Source organism: Mus musculus, chromosome 15 (assembly GCF_000001635.26).
Source record: "Mus musculus strain C57BL/6J chromosome 15, GRCm38.p6 C57BL/6J".
NCBI lineage: Eukaryota > Metazoa > Chordata > Mammalia > Rodentia > Muridae > Mus > Mus musculus.
In genome coordinates this window covers 66,258,394-66,283,760 of record NC_000081.6, presented here as the reverse complement: position 1 = coordinate 66,283,760, position 25,367 = coordinate 66,258,394, and the positions used below count along the sequence as shown (strand labels likewise).

Below are 25,367 nucleotides of genomic sequence, written 5' to 3'. Positions count from 1 at the left end.
GGGTGCCCATTGCCCATTGATAATGCAAGGCTCTTGATAATCATTTTTTCTAGCTCAAGTAGGAAATCAAACCAGGATCCGATCAGAACCTAGGAGCCACTGTTAGGAAAATGGGAAGTGGGCTGGGGCTAGGTTTTGTGGCTTCTGATTAAAGATATGCTTTATAGGAAAGCTCTTCTTGGGCTGGGTTTGGGTTCCTAATACTCAGATAAGCTTACCAAGTGGCTTCATTTTACATCCTTCCTCAAGCTCAGGAGGAGCCCAGACAAGGGAACACAGCTTCATTGACAATTCTGGATTTTGCAGAATTTTTAAAATTCAGACTGTGAAGTGCCCATTATCCTGTGCTGGGCTGTGGCTAATGGCAGGAGGGGACCAAGAAATTCGGTTGACCATGAGCTCATAGTTCAGTACTCTCTCTTTCTTTTGTAAATTAACCAGGCCTGTCAAGTGAGGTTTCTTTCTCCCCTTTCTGTCCTAAATATAAACGTGAAAATCAATCATTTCTCCCATCTTGCTTCCTATGCCTCAAAGGCCCATCCCCTGCTCCTAGCTATTCACCTTCACTAGGTACCTTTTCTCAGCCTTCAATCTGGTTAGGCTCAAGTTGCCCCCTATGCCTTCTCCAGGCATAGAATTATGTGTGCTGCTTTGAGCTGATGAGCTTGCTTCTCTGCCCCATGAACCCAAAAGCTTCTTGAGAGTGAAAGTGGGATGTATTTCTCTCTCTCTCTCTCTCTCTCTCTCTCTCTCTCTCTCTCTCTCTCTCTCTCTCTCTCTCTCTCTTTTCTGTTTTCTTTTTATTCTCAAGCCCTGGGAGACCATAGAACCCATGATAGGTACTTAGTAAGCATTTGCTGTGTGGATACATAGCAGAATTCTCTCAGGATTCTAGTTAATCAAGACTTTGCTATAACAGCTTTACTGTTACAACAGCGACAGCAGTAAGCAGCTGGAGTCAGCACCACGGGGTTTTAAGAGGAGAATCATCCTTGGAAGTGTTGGGCTTTGGGGGGGGGGTGGTGGATGGACGAGGTGGAGCTCTTGATTGGCTTCAAGAAAAGATCACTGCAGCCCTGTCTTTGGCTAAGGCAAACTTTGATATTACAGGAAACATGGTGGGTTCTGAGTTTGTATATATGGTTCTGCAGGCACTAAGTAGGAACGACCCGGAAGCTGAGGATGGTGGGCCTGCCGCATTGAAGAATGGTCTTCATGCTTAAATTGGCAATCATGACACAATAAGTGTACATGAGGTACTCAGCAGTCAGTTGATATTGAATCAGGATCTACTTAGAAGTCACACATACCTGATACTATCATTGTCCTGAGCCTGTTGGGAGAGTGATGCTGTCTTCATCTTGGCATTGGTGCTAGCTTGGCACTGGGAAGGCATCCTGTTGCCCTGGCCATGTCTTTGCAGCCAGCTGGGTATTGTCCCTTGCCACCTGTTAGCAAAACAAAGGGAAAGGATCTGGAAAAACACCTGCTGCTGTTTTCTAAGGGGGGCTGGCTCCGAGCATCTGGCAGGCAAGGCTGGTTGCTTTTTTCCAGCACCAGAACAGAAAAGACCTGGCTGCTGGCCTTAGTCTGAAGAGTTTACCCAGGGGTTGATGGAAAATACCTACATATGAAAATAAAGAGATTTGACAAATACTTCCTGTTTTGTGTCTCCTCCTGGTCATGTATAATCTACCACCTTTTCTCCCCCTCTCCCCCAACCCCATGAAATCCACATCCAATCTACTCCACAACAATCTCACTTCATTCTTCTCTTTCCTGTCTGATCTCCTTGCCTTGATCTTTGCTCCTCTGTCAGGTCACTTTCAAGCTTCCTGAGTTGTATGAAGGGAAAGGTAAGGTAATCGTTTCAATAGCCAATAGTATTGTGTTTTTGTTTATTTTTAAGATTCTATTTTAATCACAATGTTTCTTCTTTCCCTTTTTTGTTTCCAAACTCTCCCATAGGCCCTTTCCTACTCTCCTTCAAATCCATGACCTGCTTGTTAATCAATAGTTATTACATGCACATATGTATTTGTGTATACATATGTATTCCTAAATATAACCTGTCTAGTCTGTATCGTGGTACTTCTTTGTATGTCTTCAAGACTGACCATTTGACACTGGTTAACCAACTGGTGGAATCTTCCCTGGGGAACTACCTCTCCAGCTCCACTCAGTAGCCTGCAGTTCTTGTCTAGGGTTGAGACCTTGTGGACTTTCCCCCATTTAGTTTGTCACATTTGTTGATTTCCAAATATGCACGAATTATAGACATCTTCCTCAGTTGAAGCCAAGCTGAGAATCTTGGCTAAATAAAAGGATAGACTGTCTTTTCTTAGATTCTTGCATGGTCCTCTGTGGACCATGGCACCATTTTCAGCATCAGATTTTGTCCTCTGATGGCTGATATGTGATGTAAAGGGTTCTGCAACTTGGTGTACTTGCTTGCTTATTTCAGGGTTGCTTAAGCCACACCCTCCAAAAGTTCCAGACCTCTTGCCTGCTGATGGAAATGAATTGTGAGTTTTCCTCTCTGGAGACAGAGATTTGGAACACCATAGGTTGGGCAGTATATAAACAAAAGAGCAGAATTCTATGAATTCTAGAGGCTGGCAGTTTCTTAGCTAGGTGAAGATTTGGTCTCTGCTTCCAAGATGATGTCTTGAAGATTATGTCCATTGTAGGAAGAACACTATGGCCTCAGAAGGTGGAAAGTGGACGGAACAATCATGTGAAGATTCTTTTATGAGGGTGTGAGTTTTACTGACAAGGGAAGGAGCTTTTATGACATCATCATCTCTTAAAGGTTTTACCTCTTGATACCATTACATGGGCCATGAAGTTTCAACACCAGACCTTCAAACCATTATGAATTTGTTGCCTTGTGGGCTGGGGCATCTCATTCAGTCACAGAAGTATTAGAAGACTTTGTAATGTTTTCTTCAAATAACAAATTGCCTGATAACCCAAGAACATGGTTGATTCTTGATGCAATCTGTGGATAATATACTAGTCCTTATACTTAAACAGAACATCCTACATATAGGCTCTGGTGTTGGCTTCCTTCTGCTGAAGACCTCAGGCCTTGTGCCTCTTGCCTTTCTTCCTCCTCCTTCAAGAGTTAGATTAAATCTTTGGAAGTTCATTAAGAACATAACCACATTTTAAAGTAGCTAACTGGGATATTAGTAACACCAAATCTTCGTTTCATCTTTTTGTAGTTGATGCTGTCACATCCTGGGCTGTGCCACCATCTGCTTAATGTCAGGGCACCCTGCTTACTGATTTAGTCACTATGACACCAAGAGTAGGCACCTCCTCACAGATGCCTAGATCTGGTTCTCTGGAGCCAGAGCTGTGCCAAAGGAGCTGGCAAGGCAAGGACTTCTATGTCAATTTCTCACCAGGGCTTACGTTCATTTGTTTCTGTTGTCTTCTTGGATATCTGGGGTGAAATCTTATCCAACAAGGCTTGGAATCCTGAGTTCTGTTTCAATGGGAAACCACTTAGGACTATCAAATTATGCATTTCTTGTCCTTTTCTCAATCTCAGCCCCCACCTTACACTTTATTTCCTTCTACATAGATCCATTATAGATGCTTTTCTTCTTGGAGATGCCAGGTAAATCAACAAACAAACCAACAAACAAACAAACAAAGACAGACCTGACTTCCCTCAATGATGGACCATACGAAGGAAGATGAAATGAATATTTTCCTCCACAAGTAGCTTTGGGTCAATGTTTTATCACAGCAAAAGAGAAGCAACCTAGAACGCAGATCTTTATGGCTGTCCTTCCCTGCTGCTCCTCTACACGGTGGCCACGGTGGGAGGAGATTCTTACTACAGCCTCTTTCCTCTGGCTTTGCAGCTGTCCTGTGAGCAACCTCAAATCCCACCCAAAGTGCAGTCCTATGTGATGAGGTCTTCCATTGTACCTCAGAAAGACTATTCCCACTGAACATGTTCTGTCAAGAGCAAGCTGGGCCATTCTTGCCCTGATTTATACATGAATAAGTAAGGCAGCTGCAGGCTGAGTGACTGGAATCATGTAGGAGACTCCAGATGACCCAGTCTGGAAGACGAGCATTCTTCCTGTTGACAGCCCACAACTGATACCCTCTCTTCTCTCCTCCACTAACCCAGGACTCTGTGAGAGTCCCATTAAGTACTCTCTGGTCACACTGAGTGTCCCTTAGCATATAGCAGAACTATGCCATTTGATGACAGCTTGGAGGAAGCTTAAGTTGCTTGATTGCTTGAGCTAGTTGCCCTTTCTTACTTCCTCCTTTGTGAATTCCTTTTAGATATTTCCCTTCCAACTTCTTCCTTTCCAGAAACAACGATGGGACAGGCAGTCCCACAATGTCTGTCTTTGTACATAGTGTTTCTGGGCTTGAGAAATAAACAGAGACTCTTCTTCCATCAGTCCACCCTTTACCTCCTAGGTCTCAGACTTACTTCCCATATCAGGAAGGTGTAATTTAGGAAGCAAATCCGAGGGTGATCCGACCAAAGAGTATGAGGGTTTAAATATGAAGCGTGTCCAATAGGCTCATGCATTGAAGGCTTGGTTGCCAGCTAGTGAAGCTCTTTTGAGAGGTGTTGAAACTTTAGGAGTTTTGCTGAAGGAAGCAGGTCACCAGGGGTGAGACTTTCAATGATATGATCTGCCTTGGTGTCTCCTCTTGTCTCTCTCTGCTTCCTGGCTTGACACCAGCTCCTCAGTCTTGACTTACCCCTCCCTGAAGTCCCAGATGACTTTGGGCTGAAACCTCTGAAGCCACAATGTTTCCTTCTTTTGAATGCTGTTGGGATTTGTCCTGCTGCTCAAAGTCTGACAAATACAAAGGGTAAAACTGAGGAAAGGTGGCAGAACCAGATAGGAAGTTGGGAACTGACTAAAGGTGTATACCACCAAGCGCAGTACCCTGGGGTTACTAAGGCTCCATCTTTTGTTAACTTGGAAGGCTGTGTGCATCAGCCCAGCAGGACCCCTTTAACCCCATCCAGTTTAGGGCTGAAGTAGAAATCTGAGAACTCCTTTGGTCAGCAATGCACGGCAGGTGTCTGTGACATTTGTTGCAGACACTACACCTCTCAGATGCTATACAGTACATGATGGGCTGCTCTGTGCTTGGTTCATAAAGGGCGACACAGTCTCCTTGTGACTCTGACGTCCTGATAGGGCTAATTTCTCAGTGGTTCTTGAGCAAAGGAAGTTTCGAGTCCTGAGAGGCCGTGCTTGTTCTGTGGTGTTTTTTTGACATCATGAATTTTTCATTTAGGATCATCATTCAGGAGGAAAAAAGTGTCTGAATTAAAAGTATCTTCAAATATGTGGCTTTGCTGCCAGGTATATTTGGGCAGCCAGCCTTTCAAAGTTCTTCCCTTAGGCCACAGTAAGTCGTTCGCAAAAATCACCCTGAAGCCTGACTCATGCCTGCTTTCTCTAGGGTAAGAAACGATCGCCTTGCTGGGTTCTGTGATGGCTACTTCTCATCAGACAAAACAGAAATGACTCTCAAACAAGCACAGACAGCTGTGGTTATGAGCCCATTTGTGACACCTTTGGAGAATTATATTAACTTATAACATTAAACACATTAGTGGCTCTAGGTTGTGTTTGCACACCTGTGTTGCAAAGGTAACAGGCTCCTGAGTGTGAGCTAAGGGGCTGGGTGTGAGCTGGGGGGATGATACTTCCTCCCTTTGCCTAAACTCTGGTGCCGAGATAACTATGTAGTGGGTTAAGTGTTCAATGAATGGCCACCATTTCCCCATTCGTGCCAGAATCTAAAAAGGTAGAATGATTTTCCCGAATAAAAGCACTGGTAAAGTGAAAATTGTCTCTACTTCAAGGCTTATTTCCCTGGTAGGATACATTTCTGTTAGATTCTACAGACGTGAATTTTCCACCATTGAGGTGAAAAGGTGTAAGGATTCCACCTTTGCTTCACTTTTGCAATGGCAGCAGAGGTGCTTGAAAGACCCACTGGTCCTAAGCATACAACTTTCAGGTGACCCAGGAATGAGTGAGTGCATTCTGTTAATTTCTTTTGTATGTGCATCTGTACACACACACACACACACACACACACACACACAGGTATTCATGTGGGGGCCAGAGAGCAACTTGCAAGAGTCAGTTCTCTTCTAGCATCTTGTGAGTCCTGATGCTTGAACTCAAGCCATCAGGCTTGGAGGAGGGAGCTTCTCTCACGGAGCCTACAGCCATATATGTTAACTTACAGACATGCCCACTGCATGCTGTGCCTTAAGGAAGTATCTACAAGGATCTAGCATCACTTGACTGAGTAACGGGCAATTTTCCCTGAATGAATGACAGTGATTCTATCTCATTAAAAACAATTGCATTTGGGGCTGAGGAGAGGGCTCAGTGGCTACATCACTTGCAGTGCCAACATGAGAGACCAAGTTAGGATACTTCCAGCCCATGTAAAGCCAGATGGTGGAAGCACATGTCTGAAATTCCAGAGCTAGCCTGCCATATGCAGTGGTGAACAAGAGACTCTCAAGCTTACACATGGGTGCGTGCGTGTGTGCACACACACACACACACACACACACACACACACACAGTGGAATGTGTATACACACACTCTCACAGATTCTCATAGAAATACAGATTTTTTTCCTTGAGTTAAAAAGAAAACAAAACATTTTGTGTGTGCATGTGCGTGTGCGAAATATTTGGTTGCATTTTTGGTTTGACTGCCAGGATTGTGGGTCAGTTTGACTTGACTGGAGTAATGACCTTCTAGATTTTCCTTCTAAGCTCCTTCTCCCTCTAAATGCTTTTCTATTCTGCTTCCAAGGACTGTTCTTCCCATTCCAAGTGCTTTGTTGATGCTCGCTCTTTTTCTTCTGTATTCACCATTATGTTTTATGCATTTTATCCATGTGCCTTAGTCTTCTGCAGGAACAGGCTGTTCTGGATAAACACAGAGCCTGGAACATAATAGGATCTCGGTTAATACCAAATAATATCTTCCTAATCACAGTTATTTCACATAGTAAAAATCTGATGATGGCTTAAGGTCATGTCTTATGTCTTCTCCAGATACTCAAGGTGTATGATTTGAGCTAGGCATGTCTATTCATACATGATGTATGTGTGGGCATGGATGGGTAGATATGTGGAGATGAGGGAGGGAAAATTAAACTTCAGTTTCCAGGTAATAACCATACTAGAACTCCCTGCTTTTAAAAAAATTTATCACCTCTACCCTGGTTGTTAGGTTAACCATTTAAAATGCTGACATTTGATCCCTTTGACAGTATGTCAAACATTCAGACATGTATGAATGGCCCCTGTTTTATCAAGAAGGACAGCAAGGGCCAGAAAAAATTACCTGTCTTTCTCAAGAACTAGCCTCAGAAATTTTGAATGCAGGGGCAGTCCTGGGGTCAGAGGTTCTGAGCTTCTATCTTGGCCCCTCTCCCAGCTCCTCTCCTAACACTCTCAACCACTGCCTTCTGGTGTTGCTAGCTGCTTTACAGTTGAAAAATACCTCCATAGATGTCACCATTTATATGTGGACTCCAGTGGGTGTTAGTGTATCTCCACAGTCAATGCTAGTTTAGTCAAAACTAGCCTGCTGCTATTAGAAGCAACCAATAGGGTTTTCTAGTATGCTCAGCAGCAAAGGAATAGTTGTGGAAGTTAATGGGGGAAGAGAATTAAAAAACAAGTTAATAGTGGTAGAAGTATTTACAAAACACATACCTAATCATTGATTGTCTCAGACAAAACCAGGATCACTTAAATTCAACAGTAAGAAACGTTTTGTTGGGAGAAATATTTGAAACACAAATCTGGTGTGGGCTTAAAGGCATAGCAAAAGCAACAACAGCAGCAGCAACAAACCCCAAACCCTTTAAAGGCTGCAATAATAAACATATATTTAAAACAGACAAAATACATAACCAGACTCCTCCTTACCATGGGTAGCAGACATACATATAAAATGATGTCCGATATGCCTTCATTAGGGGATTGTAAATTAAAGCAGCAGTGAGAGATTAAAATGGGTGTGGCTAAGAACCACAAGGACAAATGCGAATGTGGGCAAAGACGTAGAGCAATGGGAATACTAGATTCTTGCTTGTGCAAATAAAAACCAGTAGACACCCTAGAAGAGAGTTTCCTCCAGAGAGAAGGTAAATGCACCACAGTAGTTACTCTCCTGGGTGTTTCCTCATTTGAAGTTTTATATCCACACCACATCTTTCTTGAAAACTTTTATAGTAGTTCTATTCACAATTAACAAAAATACCGTATCTAGGATTTCGTTTAATCAGCACCACGAATTGCTATTCAGAGATGGAAATAATAAATCAGCTGTGATGCTGGAGATGAGCCTTAAATGCATTGTGTATTGACAAGTGACAAAGGGTAGTCTTGAATGGTAGCATTCTGTACTGTTTCAGTCATATGGCATTTTTAAAATAAACTATAAGCTATGGATATCATAAAAAAGACTAGTGATTTCCAGGAAGGAGGTGGCAAAGAAGGAAGTTGAATGGATGAAGTATGGATGATTTTTCTGGTGGCAAAGTGATTATATAGAGAGCTGCAGTGTAGGTATGTGGCTTCCTGCTTTTTTCTAAGTCCATAGAACTGTCTTGCACCAAGAGTTGCAGTTAAGTGAAAGACTGTAATGGTGTAGCCTGGTTCCCCTTTCACACTGTTGGAGAAAGTTTCTAGAAAAGCAAGAGGAGTCTATAATATCTATGTTGCAATGGCTTAGAGTTGAAGATATACATGCTTTAAGTTTAATATTACTACAGTTGGCTGTGTCTAAATTTCTAGTCCATTTGCACACTTGGGCTAGATACATTTCCTTGTGCTTTGAGGAGGCCTGACTTATCAAACCCTTGGAAAGAGAGGATTTGTAGCATCCAAATCTGGATGACTAATACTGGTGTGTAAGAGAAGGCAATGGATTCTTGAACAACTGTCTGATTATAAGACACAGACAGGACGTATGTGAGACTAACCTCAGACATCCTGCATTGCCAGAGAGTGCTCTTTTTTAAAAAAAAAAAAATCCCACACTGTTGGTAATCTGCCAGAGGAACACTGTAGCCAAGAGAAAAAGAGCTTCCATGATCAAAGCAGGAACAATTTGAGAAATGAAAGAAGGCCATATTGGAGTCTAACCACAGGATAGATAAAGACTTATGAATCCTTACTAACATGCGAACATGACCGCAGGATCAGAGCAAATGTCCACAGGTGTGTGCTGTCATAAGAAATCAAGCAGGTGGACAGAAGTGGGAGAGGTAGGTCTTCTCAGAAGCACTCGTCTTGCTTCTGTGGGTTCTTTGCCTCTAGGAGAAGTAGAGTGCAGATCACATAGAGTGCCTTCCTTCCAAAGAGTAACTGTAGAAAGAAATGCATTAAGAAATGGAATGTATGAGGGTCACTCCCAGCCACATGGCCCAGGACAGCTTCCCCTGTGGTTAGTCAAGTTGTATCCGGCCAACTTACCCTTGATATGATGGAACAAAAATGGCAGTGTGCTCAGACTTTTCTTCCCAAAGCCCACAACCTCAGTTTAACCTCAGAAGGGATGGTGGCTACAAAAACCCTAACAGAGACATGCATTACCCATGCTTACAAAACTGTCACTGTCGCCTTAACAAGGAAAGGCAGAGAAAGTCATAGAGAGCCAAGAGCTTCTTCCTCTGGTTAGGATACTGGGGGAAATAGAAGGTCACTTGAAAAACTTGGTTCCTTGAGTAAAATTTAGATGCTAGATAATAACTGCATATCACTCAACTCTAACAATATGCTTTCTAATCTAAGTTGTTAGTAATAAGGACATCTGAGTGCAGGTTACATGGGAGTTCTCTATACTGTGTTTTTATACTACAGGGCTCCTCCTTTAGGCCAGATCCAACATCAGGAAGCTGGCCATGTCTCCTTATAACTGTCTCTGCCAAAGACTATAGCGGGTCCTGATTTATGGTCCTCACTACTACCTGTCTCCTCGGTGTTCTTTGTCTCATAGCACTGTGTTCACCTAAGTCACATGGTGTGACACTTCCCCCACTGCTAAAAGGTTGTTAAAGGGTATATAGTCTTTTCTTTCTTCTTGGGTTGATCTGAAGACTCCTCAAGTGAACTCCTTGGAAGATTACCTGAAGGCTGTTCTCTAAAGAGGGTCCTCTTGCCTCTTCTCACTATCTCTCTTTGTGTCAACTCCCTGTCTATCTCTCTCTTATTCTCTTTCTTAATGAAGCTCTTCTCTGGAACTTAAAGGCATGGCTCATAATAGATGTGATGAGTCAGAGCAATGGCATATGTGGGACCATGAAGGTTGACCCTACAAGTGTGCTCCTAGAGGAAAAGAAGTTAACTAAGAAAACCTATAGCAGTATTGAATACAATATACCCGCTAACAAGGGAACTGTTCCAGACCCAGTATATATAATAATCTCACTGTAGCTTGCTGAAGAAATCTGTAGACAGAAACATGGGGGTGGGGCTGGGTTATTTGTCTGGAGCAGGGGCACAGAGATGGCAGATCATGGAGCTGGGAGCCCAGAAAGACCCAAGGACAGATGTTATTGCTCACCCTGTCTTCTGCTCCTCCATGAACATGCCAACCAAATCCTTATTCCATTGCATATCCTCAGGGGCCAGGCACAGGCTGGCCATGACGTAGATCCCTGCTGAATACACTACTTTTATTGGCCATGCCCCATCCTATGCAAGTTCTAATCAATGCCCCAGCTCTGAGCCCAGTGCTGGAAGGCACTTTTGGAAGCCTGAGTGTGGCTGGCTTCTGTGAGCATCCTACAGATGGGCTCAGGAGCCAGCCTGGCAGCCTGAGAGGGAGCCACTGTTAACCATGAGGAACTGGATGTGTTCCAAAGTTAACCGGCAACAGTGAAGGCTTCCAGTGTGGGTCTGTGATCGAACTCACCCTGGAAAGAAACGTACTGCTATTGCAAAGGGGTTGAGTGGGAAAGAGCCAGCACTAAGATGCTGCAGGAGAGGAGTGAGGCCATGAGCTATGTGCCTGTAACAGTAGACAGGGCTGCCTGAAGCCAGTGGGCACAGCCCACCCAGCGGACTCTTCTTGTCCCTGGGATCTGAACCTCTCTGATGTCCTCTTCATGTTCATAGTGGCCCATGAACAGTCAAGAGGCCCGTGGCTCCTTCTTCTAGTTCCTCTTCAAACCTGTTAACTTCCCCCAATCACATCCGGCGAAGGGGACTGTTAGTTCCTTGCTGTATGTTTACTGTCATTTTTGGGTACAGATGTCAACTAACTCGAACACTTAACACCCTTCAGACTGGACAGATGCTGTCAGCAGAGAGGATGGTCTTGAGGCCGTGGTGTAGACATCATCTACCAGTAATCTAAGGCTCCCTCAGGCTGTCGGGTGTTTCCACATCCATCCCATCACTTGTTATTTGATTTTTCTGCTGAGAGCTTTCTCTTGTTCTTTACAACATGATAGGCTAGGATCATTTCTTGCTGGAACCAAAGAGATAGACATTGTCTGTAATCAGTCTTCAGCCTTCCTTCCTTGGCCACAGGGATTGGCCACAGGAATTGATCACAGGGAGAAAATAAGGCCCATTTGGAGCCATTGGAAGAAAAAATACAGACAAACAACTTTCATCCTCTAAGGGTCCCAGGCAGTGAAAGAAAGGAGGAGTGACAAGGGCAGAAGCAGGGATGAGAGGGGATTCATGGGTTCATGGCTGGAGATACGGGGAGACCTCTGTGGCTTGGGAGAAGGGACCCATTAGCTGTGCAGATCACAGAGAACATTGAAGAGTTGAATGAAACCTCTTGAAGCCACACCTGCAATTGACATGGTCATACGTGTGCTTTGTAATCATGCCTGTCCATAGGCTAGATAGAGGAAGGAAGATGTGTGTGAGGTCATTGCACAAGGCAGCTCCATGATGGCAGCAGGCATTTAGAGGCTGTCTGTGATGCTCCAGCCTTGTGCATGGAGGTTACAGGGATGCTGTAACCCACCAAGTCTCTGCAGAAGCTCCACTAGGCTACATTGCATTAGTCACAGAGTGTAGGTGAGAAAAATGCCCAGGAAGGCCAACTTTCACCCAGAGCCACCCAGCCAGAATAACAGACCCTAAAGCCTGGGCTCGCCACACCCGTGACCGTAGCAATGCTCTGCCCTCTGGCTCCACTTTCTCTCCCTCTCCTTGGGCTGAAGGTGCCTTCAGGATGAGGCCTGACATTTGTGTTCACGGTGATTCTCATCCTGCTCACAGAAACGCCAGGCTGGATGATGGAAGTGATTCAGCAAGAAGTAGGACTGGAGGGGAAAGAGCTGTGTAAAAACATTTGCAAGTGGATTTAAAACGAGAGTCCACCAGCCCATGCCAGCAGACTGGGAAGTTTGGGAGATATTTTTAGACTATGAAATCCAAATGGCACAGAATGTGGGCTGGGAAGATAGAAATGCAAAGAATAGCTTGCTAGCTGTGACCAGAGGCTGGCTTTCACAGAGTGTCTTCCTGGCTGTAAATTCAGACTCTCCCAAGTGTGCATATGGGTCCCCTCCCCTCCCTCACTCTCCTCTCCCCACCCCTCCCCTTCTTCTCCTTCCCACCCCTCTTCTCCTGCCCCTCTTTTTCCTTTGTTTTCTCGTCCCTTGCTCTCTTCCTTTTCCATTTCTTCTTTCCTCCACCCTCCCCAGTCTTCCCTTTCCCTTTCCTCTCACATTCCCTCTTCCTGTATTTTTCTCTTTTCACACTACAGTACAGCTCCTCGATTTGGGAGACACCTAGAAACTTGGATGAGGGTAGTTGTTGACTCTTTTTGACACTTGGGAGGCTGCTGACAGCCAAATAATTCGACCATCCCAGGGAGATTGTTGGTTTGTGGATCCAAGAGGTGGTCAAGATCAAGGGTGGAGTGACAGGGAGGCAGGCATGGCCTTGGCTGAGAATCAGGAATACCCAGAATCAGGAGCGGAACAGAACATTGATGTGAGCTGATGTTTCTGCCTCTCCCTGCAGGCTTTCCACATGGTGGGAACCATGGCCACCTTCAGCAACGGACTTTCTCAAACATCCCTTATGAGAGACACTCCTTACCTCTCTTTGCTTCTCTCTCTAGCTTGCAGACTCACTGACTTAGCTGGGGCCAGGTGCCAACTCCAAGAGCATCTTTCCCCAGCTGTGTCCCTAAGGTGGGGTCATGAGGAGGCATGCCAGGTGCTATGAGCAATGAAGAGCAGTTCTCAGGCAATGGGTAGGAGGCTTGTCATTCACAGAAATGAGCTTGCACCAAGCATGACTGTCACAGCCATGCCACCTGCACTAGCTTCCCCGTTCTCCTAGTCAGCCCAGGAGGGTGCAGGTACCTGGCAAAGGAAGAGACTTTAGCTCGAGAAGGGGTGTTGGTGCATGTCAGACAGGTACTAGGGAGTCCTTTCTGAGTACTGTAGGCACTTTGCCCCATGCCTGCTTTCCTTTTTCCACCTTATAATTGTGTGTGTGTGTGTAAGTAAACAGTACAAGTATATAGATTTGTAAACATTACAAGCACATGTGTGCAGGTGTAGTGTGTATCCATCATCTGAACCACCACCCAGGCAGAGTTAAGGTATAATTCCACAACCCGCTTTCCTGGTCCCACCCCAATTCCTTTCCCAGAGGGAACTGCTTTTCTCATCTTGTCCCAATCATTTGTCTGTATGACTGTCTCTTGATACATCAACCTTAGGCATTTTCTATCTCTTCATGGTTTATCTTCTCTTTTCTCTCTGCCCTAACTCATGCAGAATACCCCCTCAGTGTCTTTAGTCTCTGGTTACCTCTCCTTTTCCCACTTTCTTTCTGCTTCACTTTTCTGTACATCCAGTCACCATGTTCTTTGTTTTCTTTCATAATGATGTTCCCCTGCCTCTGTTCCAAAGACTTCTTCAGTGATGTAGCTGCTGTCATCTTTGGGTACCTGAGATCCTGTAAGCGAACTCTCACTCATGTTTTTTGTAAAGAACTGTAGTGAAACTCACTGGGCACATGCACAAATGTGAAAGTGGAGGAGGCCTACTTAGCACAGAAGGGGTGCTAACTCCTAGGAGTAGGAACGAACAGTAGAAGTTAATTTAGTGGGTGAACATGATAACAATAAATGATGTACATGGATGAAAGTATCATAGTGAGACTCAGTATTATACATAAGATATGCTCAGGACACATTAAAACACACAAAGATCAGTAAAGTATTTATAAATTAAAAAGCATTGGTTGAGAGGGATTAAACAAAAAGCCAAACCAATCAGAATGGAAAGTATTGGATATTTTCTGTGACTTCTGTGCTTTCATTTCCTAGTACTCCCCCACCCCCATTCATACCCCATTCACATGTCTTTAAACTTGTGGCTTGCTACATCCTTTCTGCAGACTTCTGTATATGTGCTTTCTGGAGTTCAGGTATAACGGACCTTCCGTAGTCTCGTCTTCTTGACGTCAGGATAACTTATGGGCTTCCAGATAGAGGACTCCTATATTGTCGACATTTCACATACATAGCTTCCCTTGCAAAATGCATTCGGAGTTGCAGTAAATCCTCTAGAAATTACCCAGAGTTAACTAAGGGTTGCTTAAGCACCAGTCATTATGTGTTCCCTGGGAATTTCTGCTGACACAGTAGCTCAGCCTGGTAGCCTTGCCTGCCTTTAATCATATCCTTTGCTTTTCATTTGGAAGAATGAAGAGCCCAAGCCCAGAGAGGACAAAAAGACTACCTGAGAACACACAGCTTGCTCCTGGCAAAAGACGCCAAGTTCTAATCCTCTCTTCCGCTCCTTTGTGCTATTTCCAGGCAAAGTACCTCTCGTCATGAGAATGTGTGGCATCATGTAATTTGCCAAGTAGTTTTGCATGGTATTCCCCGAATTAGTAGTTAATTGGGGACTAATTTTATTGGCTGAAGATAACAGATTGTTTTGATTGGGATGTATGTGGAGAAGGGGACTACAGAATCTACTCTAAAGCCCGGAGGACTAACCAGAGGCTTTAAGATCACTGCCTGCATCACCTAGTTCAAAGGGTAACAGCCACCTTGGCTGTATGTCTCTGCTAGATCCTGGTCCTAGAGGAACCACAGGGTTTGATAGACAGAACAATGATATTCTCACCGTTCTGTACAAGATCCCGGAGCTACCAGCTCCATCAGACAGAACTATGGCTAGAAATGTTTTAGAATTGCAGAAAGCCAGCTAAGTTCTATCCTGGAAACCACACTTTTGTTTCCAGGGTTGAGGTTCTTTGTTGAGGCCTTTGTCTGACCCGAGACTGGTCCCATAACTTTGAAGAGTCTGAGTTTTCTCATCTGTAGAGGGGTGATCCTCAGGACTGAATGTGATTCTCAGGGGGAGATGCCTGTCACTCAGCAAGATGGCCGTACATTTGCTAATGTCTGCAGGAATGATCTCGTGTGCTTCTGCATACCTTGTGGCTGAAAGATCCCTGTTTACCCTTTGCAGAGTGCCACTTTCTCATGAGTCTTGCTTGGCTTACTAGTTGGAATGACAAGGCTCACTCTGTTACAGCCAGTGGAGACTCCCAGCAGAAGCCGAAGGCCCGAACCAGGTTGTGACGTAAACACAAGGATTCGGATTACCACAGTTTCTGATCAGAGTCAGTGGTGGGAACTGCATGAGCAGGGCTTGCAGGCAGCACATGGCCCAGGAAAGAGGAGCATGGGCTGAACCATTTGTTCAGGACACTGGTGTGCCTAGCCACTTGTCCCATGTCTCCTGAGGCCTCTCTGAGAAGGAGACTGAAAATGATAATGTCTTCATGTTATTAACACACACACACACACACACACACACACACACACACACGCCAGCTTCCTTGGGTTTGAATCCAAGTCCCACAAGTTAACTGCTGTGACACTTTGGGCTATATTCTAGAGTTTTCTGTGCCTCCAGAGATCTGATATAAGCAAAGGGGGCACAGCTCCCCTCACAGCCTGTGCTAAGTACCGGGTTACTTCGTTTTTCCAAAGCTTAGAGTGCAGTGTCTGGGAGTGAGCAGTGACATAATAAAGTAAGTGAAAGAAAACAAATAGGTGGAGGAGAACCTGAAAGCGCTGCTGATGCCATCTGCTTCCCGATGGTGGCATGACTCTCACCTCAACGAAAGACCCTTGGGCTGGCCAGATGAATCCGTGCTGCCCACAGCTCACTGACAGCTGCAAAATCAAGCAAATGAAAGGCAGTGTGGCAGGCGTGCCCTCAGCACGCCTGCAGTGAGGCGCTGGCTTTCACAGGACTCTATTCAGCCTGTGGACAGGCTAGACTGGAGAAACATGGCCAGTGGGGAGTAGCTTGGGTGGTCCTCCTGGGGATCAAGTCCTTTTCTATACAGTGAAAGCTTTGGACCACCTTTTACATGTGGATGTGTCTGTCCTGGCCTCAAACCCCTTTCAATCTCATCAGGTCTCCAAATTTACTCAATTAAAGAAGTTGTTGTTGTTGTTGCTGTTATTTTTTTTAATTATTATTATTATTATTATTATTATTATTGACTGGGCAATTGCTTACCTGGTCTAGTGTGTCCTGGAGACCAAAGCTAGATTTTTACTCCAGGGCCTGCCTCTAATTGAGTGTCCATAGGCAGTATAGGGTGATTCCCATCCTGGGGACAGACTTCTACAACAGCCAACCTGACAGTGAGGGACCAGCCAAAGGCTTCCTGCTTCTCCCACTTGTATTTCCAAAGGTTATGCCCCAGAGGGCTTTAGCATAGTGCTGATGTGTAATTCTAATTCCCTTGGAAATAGGGCTAATTAGAGCATTTGTCATTGCTTGCTGTGAGGATTATCAGCCCTAGATGAAGAATGGCCTGAGCCATTTCCAGTCTCTCAGTGCAGGTGCCCCCTTTCTGGAGCTGAACTGGGATGTTTGCACAGAGAAGGTGTAGGGTGGGGGAAGGGACTGGGTGTTCTTAGTTAAAAATACCTCAAATATTTCGTTTTCTAAATCTGGAAGAGGGAGGAAAAAAAAAAACATTGAACATTCTGCTGTAACTTCAGGTTGCCTGGGATGAATAAAATAAGAAGCAAGAAAGCGTTTGAAGGAGGAAATGCTTTCAGCACTGTGGGGCAGCCTTGCTGCCCTGATGCTTCTTTTGGATGGTGAATGCTTTGATTTCTTGGGGTCAGCAAAAGTACCTACCTACCGGGTAGGTACTGTGAGACCTACCTGGAAGATGACACTGGTTCAACCTAATTGAATCACATCCTTGGAGAAATTTGTTGTTAAGGTTGGAGCCTGATGAGGCAGCCATGGGTTTTTGTGGCAAATACACTTGGGTGCATCATGTGACAGGCTCTGTGCCAGGCAGCAGGGGCACCATTGGGAACCCAAATCCACTAACTTGGATGCTGGCATTTCAACCCTGTGGATAAAGGCACGTATAACTGTGGCTATCACAAAGTAAACGTAGTACCACCCGCAGATAAACGCTCCAGAGGTTTGGAAGATGTCAGAGTCAACAAACTGCTTGCTATACAACCATGAAGAGCTATGTTTAATTCCCAGCACTCATATTAAAAAAAAAAACAAAAAAAAAAAACCCCAAAACTTAGATGTGACAATGCTTTCTTGTAATCCCAGGTTTGGGGAGAAGAAGACAGGAAGGTCCCTGAGGCTTGCTGGCTAGCTAACCTAGTCTAATCAGTGAGCCCCAGACTCCAGTAAGGGAATTTGTCCCCCAACACAAGATGAATTGAATGGCTTGTGAGGAAGAACACTAGATGTTGACCCCAGGCCCCCACATGCATGTGCACACATGTCTTCATGCACACACACCCTCAAAAACACACTATACACAAAGAAGAACATAAAGAAAGAAACAGAAAAACACTATCCCAGGTAGACTGTATGTGTATGAAAGTGTTGCTTCCTTAGAAAGCACCATGAAACACAAAATGGAGGGCCTGATGTATCCTGAGATCTTAGGTGTTATGGTGCGAAAAGGGAGCTGGCTACAGCCTTTGCTGCCAAGCTTTTCCTTGATAAACTATACTTAAGATTTTTATAAGTCAGTGCCCACCCCCAGAACCTCAGTGATCTTATATATACAGTGGGACTAACAGAGGAAACTGTGAGTGGTCAGAGCAGTTAGGGGGTCTGAAAATAACAGACGTGAGAAGGAGAAACAAAGACTGGGGCCTTACAGGAAGTGTGGAGCCCCTAGTTCATTTATCATCTCTTATAAACCATCACTGTCATGTCAGGACATCCAAGGCTTGGGCCATGTGATTCAGTCCGAACATCCTTTCCCATCCTGACTTCCATATTGCAGAAGTGAGAGCTGACATCCACTCTGTGGATGAGGTGCCACAGGTCTGTGGGAGGTGAATGGCAGAAGTGGGTCCAAATCCTGATTGGAGGCATTCAGACCAGATGCATTTTCTCCTGCTTCCCATCAGTTCTCTTCTGAGATGACATTATTTGGAGACTTGAGTGACAGTGGCAGACATGTACCTAGTTTCCCATTGTAACACATAGCAGAAAGGGGTTTAAACAATCTAGGCTGATTATCTTATAGGTCTGGATGTCACTATCTCAAGTGGATATCAGTAGACAAAACAAAGCTTACACAGGTTAAACATACTACAAGTTAAGTTTTATTCTGACTAGACATCTTAGGGAAGAATCATTTAACTTTGCCTTTTCTGGCTTCTAGAAACTGCCTACCATACTGGGGCCATAACTCCTTCCTCCATCTTTTAACATCACACTGTCTTCAGATATGTCTTTGGTTCTAGCCTCCTCTTCTGCCTTGTAGTCATTTCATCTGGCCTACCTGGCTAATCCAGGATTGTCAATTCTAAGCTCTCATGATGAATATCCTTTATATGTTACTTGCAACTTTAGTTCTTCTGTTACTGTCTTAGTTCACCCTCTGCTCCTGTAACAAAATACCCAAGGCTGGGCCATCTGTAAAGGAAAGGAGTTGATTTGAGCTCACAGTTTGGGGAATTCAAAGCAAATCAGCTCCAATATCGGTTTCATTTCTGGTGAGGACCTGCTGGGGTTTCAACCTGTGTTGAGTGGAAGAAACACCTATGTCTGAAAGAACCCACATGATGAGAGAGGAAGCAGGAGACACGATGAAAGGCTGATGAGAGCTCAGTTCAAAACTCGATCTTTCAGCAGCTGTGTTAATCCAGTTGGGAAGGCAGATCTTGCTTCAGAGCTTAGTTGCTGATTCTTCATCTCTAAAATGCATACAGAAACAATGACTTGTGATGATGGCAGCAGACTTCAGAACGTACATGAAAATGAATAGTTACCTGGGATGCCTTTGTTCTGGCCTCTCTTGGCCACTCATTCCAGAAATGATGTTACTGGGGGCGGTTAAGTTTTAACTGTATGACAGGGACATGGAGAGTCTAAAGCTGCATGGGAAAATAGATGCTTAGTATAGGGTGTGGAGGGTCTAGGAAGTGGGAGAGCAGGCAGGGACAAGCACTTTGACTGTGCCTAACTTCTAACACAGAGTGGCTGAAGGCTGACCTATGAAGAATGCATGGTGGCAATAATAGGTGTTGTTAAGTCGAACCTTAACATCTGCCCAGGTTGGGTCTCAGTCTGTCTTATGAAACGTTGAATGTGACACAAAACCTCTTCCTCAAAACTCCATAATCATAGCCTGAACTTTTGTCTTAAGCATGCAAGAAAGATCTGAAGCAAGACTGACATTGTTGGAAAGTCTGGGTCTGAATATATTGTCCTACATTGGTTGAGTTCAGTCTCTTTCTCTTCCTCGGCTGTTACATTTTCACCATGAACTGTTGGAGAAGCATACTTCCCAAGCCAGACATGTCTGTCAGCTCACTGCCAACCCTCATATCTGTTCCATTATCCATCACTTAGCCGAGTTTGGCCTTCCAGCTGATCCACAGCCCTCTCCCTCATTCCCAGAGATACCATGGTCCCTCACCAATGGTTCTGGAGCAAGGAACATTTCTCCCCCTGAGCACTTCTGCTGGTAATTACACACTGCAATATGGCACATAACTCTGGCAGGGAGCTCTGCCATAGGTAAACAACTGAAGATCCAACACAGAATAGGATTTTTTTCCAGAGACATTGAATTCCAGCTCTGTTCTCTTTTCTGTTTGGAAGTAGACCAGGAGCACCAAGGATGGATGCAGCTTGGTCCACATGACTGGAAAATATGTTCTTGCATCCAAGCAAAGTGAACCAGGATTCATAAAGAAAAACAGAAAAATAAAATTTAAATATACATGCATTCTACCATATGAAGTTTGCACAATAACAAAATTAATACTTTTTTAAAAAAAAATCTACATTTGCTTTTAATGCCAAGCATACCATGTTTGTCTAGGAGAGAGGCTGCTGTCCTCAATTTTGTATGTGGAAAAGTGAGGAAGAGAACTCAGCCAAAGATGCATACCAGGACCCAAATTAGTAGCGTTGGTCCATGTTAGGGCTTCTCCTCAACTTGCAGGGGAGACAGCTAGCACTATGCCTGGTTCTAGAAAAGCCCAAATTGAAAACCATCAGGTCAAGGAAGAGCAGGAGACTTACTTACCTGAGTTGCCAGGAGTAGGTGGTGGTCTGGAATTCCTGTGAAAGTCCCAGCGAAGGTCCAGGGAGAAATGACCTTGAAGATTGTCCTGAATTTCATGGTCCCTGGTTGGTGCGGATGAGTCACTAGATACTGAAGGAGGTACTCTGCTTGCTTTCAGTTATAACCTCATCTGCGTTTGCTGGAAGAATCCTGGGCACTGATTACTCATTACTTTCATCTTCCATGAAAGGCACTGGCTCAGGACGAGTGACAGTCACCATACAATGTGGGCATGGTGACACATACCTGTAATTCCTGCTCTTGGGAGGTGGAGGCAAGGCTATCAGAAACAGTAGCTCAGTATGGGAAGATCATTCAGTAGCGTGATCCTAGGATCCCATCCTATCCCACAGCTAAAGAAGCAGGGATAAGTGGTCCCTGGGCATCACTAGTTTGCCAGCCTAGTCTATATGCTGACCACAAGCACAGTGGGGCATGTGTGCCCCTGCCCTCCAAACCAATATCTATCTGTCTGTCTGTCTATGAAAAATTTAAAAGTCTCCATATGCAATAAATGCAAAATCCATGACATTTCTATAAAATACAAGAGAGCTGAAATAAGGAAATGAAAATATTTTTGCCTGCCTGCAGAAGATTTGTTTCCTGTGATTCCCGAACTGGTGTTTGCATAGCTTCTTTCTGTCCATTGGAAGGGAACCTACAGTCTTATCTGAAGTGACTTAAAGAAGGCAGAATTGCACACTGGTGCTGTCAGCTTTCTTTATAGATGACAGCAGCAAACTTTGAAAGGACAGCTTAAAATATTCCATATGGATTGAGATATGGAGCAATAAATGCTAAAATTCTCAGTGATGGAGGTCTACATGAACAAATTTAAATACTTGGCAAAAGTCTTCAATTAAAGTCAGGTGGCTCCTCCTTCGGTGTGTGAGGGTGGCTGATTTCCAAATGTAAGTATTGTTTTAGAAACTATTGACAATTCTAGTGGGTACTGCCTAGGCAGAGTGAAACTTCTCCAAATGCAAGCTAATTAAAAACTGTCTCAGAAACTGTAACATTGACTCAGGCAAAGTCGCCTCGTTTGGCATTTTGTCAATGGAGTGCGTATTGGGCGGCAGCCTTGACTGTGGAGCATAATTAATGCTTTGACTGGAAGGAAGGCACGGACATTGTATGGAATAAACACAGGGTAATTATGAATTCCTAAAGCCAGTTAATCCGTTTGGACTCCACTCCTCTTAACAGGGTCCAACTCTGGCAGTATGGGGTGAAGCATAGAAGCCAACAGAGATCCACAGACTTGGTAGTGAGAATAAGAATAACATGAATGTGAGAATCACTTCCACAGTCCTTGTCCCACGGGGGACATCATGGAAAAGTTGTCTCTACTAGTTCCTTGCGATTCTCAAGGTGAGTTTGAAATTATGTCTTAGAGTTTCATTGCTGTGAGGTGCCACCATGACCAAGACAACTCTTATAAGGACAGCATTTAATTGGGGGCTAGCTTACAGGTTCAGAGGTTCAGTCCATAATCATCAAGGCAGGAGCATGGCAGCATTTAGGCAGGCATGGTGCAGGAGAAGCTGAGAGTTCTACAGCTTCATCTGAAGGCTGCTAGCAGAATACTGGCTTCCAGGCAGCTAAGATGAGGGTCTTAAAAAGCCCACACCCACAGTGACACACCTACTCCAACAGGACCACACCTTCTAATAGTGCCACTCCCTGGGCCAAGCATATATAAACCATAAAAGTTGCATTTCGAGAAAAAAAATCACTCTCAATTCCCCTTTCAATAAAATAGATATAACAAAGTGTCCCCCGACACTTCTGCTAAGATTAAATAAATGCACCGAAAGCAACTTGGTGGAGTTACACTGGGGTTACCATCACCTTTCCATAGTATTCTTCACATACAGCTAATTGGGTTGCTTCGTAAAAAAAAACTATTGTAAATGCACAGACAAAAACTTAAAGTGCATTTAGCACACCTAATCTACTGTGCATTGCAGCCTCGTCAAACAGCCTTCTGTAGGGTACTGGCATTTCCTCACTTGACTGTGGCTGACTGGTGGCCACAGCTCACTGCTCAGGCCAGCCTTGAGAGGGAAGTTGGGTCCTACACCACCAGCCACGCCACACATGAAAGATTCTGGGATAGCTTTGGCTGAAGCATTGTGTTTTCTCAGTGTCATGAAGGTCCCGAGGCATAAGTAGGCTGTGTACATACATCATTCTTTAAGTTTCCCAGGTTTCAGTTTCTCACTGCCAGGGAGACATCTCCATCTCTGATTGCCTCGAGTGTCCAAATGAATAGAGCACAGTGACTCTCACTCCACATGCCCACTGAAGAAGCCCACTCCTGTCCGTGTGCTCATTTTGCTTAGTCACTATTTTAGTCTTAGGAATATTTTAGCACATTGAGCTATAATTATAGATACTTGGGACTTGGAGGGATAGCTCAGTGCTTAAGAGCACTGGCTGCTCTTGCTGAGGATCTGAGTTCTGGTCCCACATCCATAGGTTGACTAGCAACCCTTTGTAATTGCAAGTCCAGGGGATCTCACACCCTCTTCTGGCCCCTGCAGGCACTACACACTGGCAGTGCACAGACACACATGTAGGGATACACATAGAATGAAAATAAATAAATCTTTAAAATTATGGTTATTCAAACTAATCACATTCTAAAATGAATCAAGTCAACAAACATAATATGGTCTGATCACTGATACTCTATTGACTGTAAATGTAATTCATTATGCTTGCAGGTCCCAGAGGTACTGTCCAGTCCTCCCTTCATACTAGTTGGCTAGTAGAGAAATCAAGTGGGAAGGTAAAGGGAGAAGTATCCCACCCCTCTCTGCTGAGTCAGAGCCAGCTCACACACCACACAGTCAGAGGTAGGTGGAGGGTGTTTCACCACAGAATAGCTGTGATGGCTTTTCATTGCATTGGAAGACAGTAGAGACAAAAGGTTGAGATGAACCAGGCTGCTTCCTGGGACATTCAGGCATTGAAAATTAAATAAAAAGAAAAAGAAAAACCTGCTGAGAAAGTCATGGTCTTCTTGGGTGATATAGCATTCTTCAGTCCCAGTTACAGCCATACATCACTTAGAGTGGGGCATATTCTGAGAAATATATCATGAGTAATATGTCCCTGAACTACCAACACAACTAGGTAATTCAATCTTACAGACCACTGTGAGTGGTTTTCAGCAAAACATTGTGGGGTGTGGGTCAGTACTTTGGACACTGAAATCATTTTTATGTCCCTTGTCAAGAATGATTTTTGCCTACCTCAGATTTGGGAGTTATTTAGTTACTGAACTTATTTTCAAGTGGTAACAAGTTATTAGTGTGAACCGGACTATTTGTCCATCAAATCATCCTTGAACCATTTCTGTGCTTGCCTTCATGTGCTTGGCCACTGGGGAGATAAGAAGTTCATACTGACTTCTAGCCTTCAGGTCCCTTGCAGGCACTTGAGCAAGAGAGACTTAAATAAAGAACTACAATAAAGAGCAGCTAAGGGCAGTGTGTCTGGAAAGAAGTGTAAAGGTTAGATGGAGTTGGGAGAGGTAGGTTGGGACTAGATGGTAAGTAGAGCCAGAGCGATGCTTACTGACTGGGGAATGTTTATGTGTCAGAAGAGGGAAGCAACTAGGTTTTCATTGGGGATAACTGTGTTCTTTAGATTGAGAAATGGGCACAGATGTAGACAGAGATATAAGAGTGATTTACTTGCTGGGCACTGGAAGTGCACACCTTTAATCCCAGCACTTGCGAGGCAGAGGCAGGTAGATTTCCGAGTTCAAGGCCAGCCTGGTCTACAGAGTGAGTTCCAGGACAGCCAGGACTGTACAGAGAAACCCTGTCTTGAAAAAAAAAAAAACAAAAAACAGAAAACAAAAAAACAAAAAAACAAAAAACAAAAAAACAAAACAAAAAACAAAAAAACCCAAAAAACAAAACCAACCAAACAAACAAAAAGAGTGATTTACTTGGGAATTAGCTTCTTTGATTATAGAGGTTGACTAGGCCCACTAAGCTGTCTAAAGGCTAAAGGCCCTGAGAAAGTGGTTATGTGTTTCAGCTGAGGTCTGAAGGCCTCATAATCACCAGTGATGCAATTCTCAGCTTGAGGCAGAAGCAGAGAATCTAGGAGATGCAGGACAAGGTGTGTGTGTGTGTCTGTGTGCACTCGTATGCTCACATGCATCCAGGGGTAGGCCACAGGCTTGGAGTTCTGGCATCCTAGTAAGGAAGGAAGGAAGGAAAGGAGGGAGGGAGGGAGGGAGGGAGGGAGGAAGGAAGGAAGGAAGGAAGGAAGGAAGGAAGGAAGGAAGGGGGGAAACCTCTATGCAGCATGTGTGAAAGCTTCAGATGCTCACATCCCTAGGCCTCAATTTTGTCCAGAATGGTCTCAGTGAAACCCACTTCCTGGGCCTGTTGAGTGAAACCATTGGGAACCATGAGGAAATCCCATAGGGATGTCATTTGACTTGATTCACATCCTAGCTTTTCCTATGAATTTTCCATTGACTCAAAACAGTAACTCACACTCCCAAGGGATCATATCACATTTCTCATTATGTCTGCAGTGTCTGGGGTGGGATGGCCATCTGGTAGACCCTGCCTGCATGTTTGTGGAATGAACTGCAATTGAGTTAATCAGGGCCAGGGTGAGAATCCATGGCAACTCAGCTCCCCAGTGGTTGAGATGTGACCAGTCAAGACATCTGGGGCCTAAGGCAGG

At 44.4% G+C, this 25,367-nt stretch overlaps 1 protein-coding gene and 1 long non-coding RNA gene across 3 annotated transcripts in view; one reads left to right on the top strand and one right to left on the bottom strand.

The window, feature by feature from the left end:
- Positions 1-4,503, bottom strand: part of Gm27242 — a 31,835-nt gene extending 27,332 nt beyond the window's left edge. Inside the window, exon 1 of the long non-coding RNA XR_875391.3 lies at positions 1,311-4,503. This is a non-coding gene — a long non-coding RNA (predicted gene 27242). The remainder of the gene's footprint in view (positions 1-1,310) is intronic.
- The window catches only part of Kcnq3 (potassium voltage-gated channel, subfamily Q, member 3), a 300,263-nt gene that overhangs the window by 2,876 nt on the left and 272,020 nt on the right, over positions 1-25,367 (top strand). The window lies entirely within an intron of this gene.